General features: G+C 37.6%; 1 non-coding gene across 1 annotated transcript; it reads right to left on the bottom strand.

Moving 5' to 3' along the window:
• Nucleotides 1-3,401: 3,401 nt before the first annotated feature.
• LOC121169566 lies at nucleotides 3,402-3,504 on the bottom strand. Its single transcript, XR_005885870.1, has one exon. It is a non-coding gene; the product is annotated as a U6 spliceosomal RNA (small nuclear RNA).
• Between the last annotated feature and the right edge of the window lie 240 nt (nucleotides 3,505-3,744).

Consider the following 3,744-nt stretch of genomic DNA (forward strand, 5'->3'; position numbering starts at 1 on the left):
AAAAAATAACCTTAGGAATAATATAGAAAAAGGTCAGTAGAACATATGTGAAAACCTGCAAATTATAGCTTAATTTTGTTACAGGATAACTAAATAGGTGGAAATATATGCCATATTTATGAATGAAACATTATTGCTACTATAGTGACTTTCTATAAATTCATCTATAGATTCATCATGATTCCTATCAAAACCTGCTAGAGTTTTCCAGAAATTAACAATGATTTTTTTTTCTTAAAAATATGTGGATTATCTTTGGGAAACATGAGCCAGGCTTGGAGAAATTAGATGAAATGGCTCAGCTGTTTCGGTTTATTACGATACCTTCTTTCTGAAATATTTATTTTATTTTTATTGGGAAGTCAGATACACAGAGAGAAGGAGAGGCAGAGATGAAGATCTTCTGTCCATTGTTTCACTCCCCAAGAGGCAACAACTGCCAGAGCTGTGCCAATCCAAAGCCAGGAGCCAGGAAACTCTTCCGTGTCTCCCACACAGGTGCAGCGTCTCAAGGCTTTGAGCCATCATCGACTGCTTTCCTAGGACACAAGCAGGGAGCTGGATGGGAAGCAGGGATGCTAGATTAGAACTGGCACCTATATGGGAGCAGGACATGTGCAGGGCAAAGACTTTGGCCCCGGGCTACTATGCTGAGCTCCTTACAATACCTTCCAAACAATGGAACAATTAAAAGCTGCTTCCGGGCCCGGCGCAGTGGTGCAGTGGTTAAAGTCCTTGCCTTGCACGCCCGGGATCCCATATGGGCGCCCGTTCTATCCTGGCAGCCCCACTTCCCTTCCAGCTCCCTGCCTGTGGCCTGGGAAAGCAGTCGGGGACAGCCCAAGGCTTTGGGACCCTGCACCCATGTGGGAGACCCTGAAAAGGCTCCTGGCTTTGGATCGGCATAGCATCGGCATTTGCGCTCACTTGGGGAGTGAATCATCGGACGGAAGATCTTCCTCTCTGTCTCTCCTCTCTGTATATCCGCCTTTCAACAAAAATAATAAAAAAAAAGTTTAAAAAAAGCTGCTTCCACGAAATATCCTTTTTGCTTAGTCAACTGTAATTAGAATATATTATATTATATTATATTATATTATATTATATTATAGCATTGACTTTGTTACAACTCTAAAACCATAATACTGTCAGCTGGAGGCTTAAGCCCAGTCTAAGAAAAATGAAATGGTAGACTGACTGGAACTAGAAAAATCTCAAAACATCTATGTGGTCACTGTAACAATAAATGTGATAATTTTACCTGGTAGTGCTAATCATGGGGAGTTTAGAAGTAAAATCTATCTTAAATTATATATGTGTGTGTGTGTGAGTACATATGTAAAATTTATTTGTGACTTGAGTATACTTGCTAGTATGCTCTGACAGATAATTTTTCTGAGATAAGATAAGCTTGTTCTTTTCTTCACGTGATTTTTACACATGAATGCTGATTTTTGTTTCTGAGAATGCAGTTTCACTGATGACTTTCTTTAGAAGCTCCTATGATAAAAAAAAAAATTTCTAATTTACTGGAGTGAACTGTGACTTTTGTTCATAAATTTGTCTTCTGTGACAATTTTTCAGTAATATTTGGTGGAATAGTAGTCACCATTAAGAAGGACTCAATACTATGAGCATCCAAAAGAGAACGATTTTCACGTACTACGATATCTGCATTTTTCCTGTGCCATATGATTTTGACTACCATTTCTTTTCGCCTTAGTTTTCCTGAATATTATTCTTCAAGACATGTGAAATGCAAATCACCCAATGTGATGAAAAAAAGCATAAATCAAGTTATATGGACATTAGGCATATCTTAGTAGAACAAGACTTTTGCAATTCATCATCTGCGAGCTCCATGTGTGCCTACTGATCACTGTAGCAATACTGCCAATTTGAACCTTGGTAAATAATCCACTCCACATCCAGTCGAGCACCGGAGGGTGTTTTGCCAGTTGGTCCACATCAACGCACACATACACACACAGCTTATGATCTGTGACTCTGGTCCATTCTCATCTCAGTGAAAGCACAATTCTTTGTGCACTGATTACACTGTTTGAAGCTGCATTTCATATGAAAAAAATTCCTTCACACCTTGTGGAACTCAGTCTTTCCTTTGGCAGGAATGACTAGCATCTTGTAAACCTAACTATTAAAGCAATTAGAGTTTGTTTCTTTATGACTGTGGCCGCTCTAATATAAATAGGTGACTTGCCAGAATCCTAATATCTAGACCCTTATTCCTTGTGACTAATACTCATGTGCATGCCATAATCATAATATTATGAAGAGATGCTGAGGAGACTTTTACATTCACTTGCTGTGAAGATTGTTCTTTACTCACATGTCTAACATAAAGCCATGTCAAAACAAAATGAGAGTTGTTATTCTCTATATCGATAAATACTGCTCTTTTTTTTTTTTGGTAAGAATAGAAAATCATTATCTAGGAAAGTTTTGAAAATGTGAGTTCACAATGCTGTAATACTTTTATACACATGTACATACACTTTTTATTTTCAAACATTACTTATTTTTACAGCAAATTTTGTTTACATTGTAAATTCAATTGTTTGATTTCTTACATTGCAGATAAACACACACACACATCCTAAAAATTGCAGTGACATTTTATTTTCTGAATCTGAACCAAACATGAAGCTTCTTGCTGCCTAAAAGGGTCAATGTCACCTCATTCTAGTAGCATGTCAAATAAACCTCTAGCGAATCTCTTTGACCCTTCATCTTTATCCCTTTGACTTACATTGGGATCTCTTTCAGACATTTCTGGTAAATGGAAATGGCTTCTACTTCCCAAATTGACAGCATCTTTTGACTGCCCAGGCAGGAGAAAATTTCAAGTGTTAGGTCATTAACATCTCAAGAGACTTCTTGAACAAATCAGGCAAAGAGGATCTTTATATAAATGTTACAACTACTCCATCCTTGGTAAAATAATTATTTGACACAATCTACACAATCTCTTCAAGAATCCTTGACAAAAGTGGATGCTAATTGCTCACAGTAGTGGCCCCTTATCATTACACCTTTTACTAGTCCTTCTTCCTTCCTTCTCCTACTTCCCCACTGCCTTCAGTTGGCTGCTCAAATAAAAGTAACTTTGTAAGAAGATTATTTGACCAACTTGTTCCCACTACACCAAAATATCTTGCAGAAGACAACTTCATCATGAGAAAAAAGAATTATTTTGACTCACAGCTTTGAGTTTCATACTGCAATAGTAGATGGGCTTCATGATGATGCTGGAGGTTGACACTGACAGGGTCTGCAGACAAAGGATCATGTGATGAGCTGGAAGTAGATAGCAACTGGGCTCAACTCACATTTGTAATTTCATCCATCTCATGAGAATTGTCTTTTAAGGGCATGGCCTCTAAGACATAATGACCTCCACAAATTTGCATGTCATTCTTGCGCCGGGGCCATGCTAATCTTCTCTGTATTGTTCCAATTTTAGTATATGTGCTGCCAAAGCTATAAGCTGCTAAATATAAAAATGAAAATAGACACAAGGCAGCTGAATAGTACCCTATAACCATTTTAAAATTTGTAGCAGCCAGTTGTGTATAAACTAAAATCAAGATGTCAAGGAAGTAGTAACAGGATGTGGTTAAAAACTTGCATTTTCTAACATATTGGTCACTCAATACCACATCAATTAACTTCATGATGTTGTAAATTTCCATGTTTGTTCCTGTTGTTGAAGCTGTATAGTGG

The sequence above is a fragment of the Ochotona curzoniae genome, unplaced genomic scaffold (assembly GCF_017591425.1).
Source record: "Ochotona curzoniae isolate NIBS_2020 unplaced genomic scaffold, NIBS_Ocur_1.0 scaffold_1852, whole genome shotgun sequence".
In the NCBI taxonomy this organism is placed as follows: Eukaryota; Metazoa; Chordata; class Mammalia; order Lagomorpha; family Ochotonidae; genus Ochotona; species Ochotona curzoniae.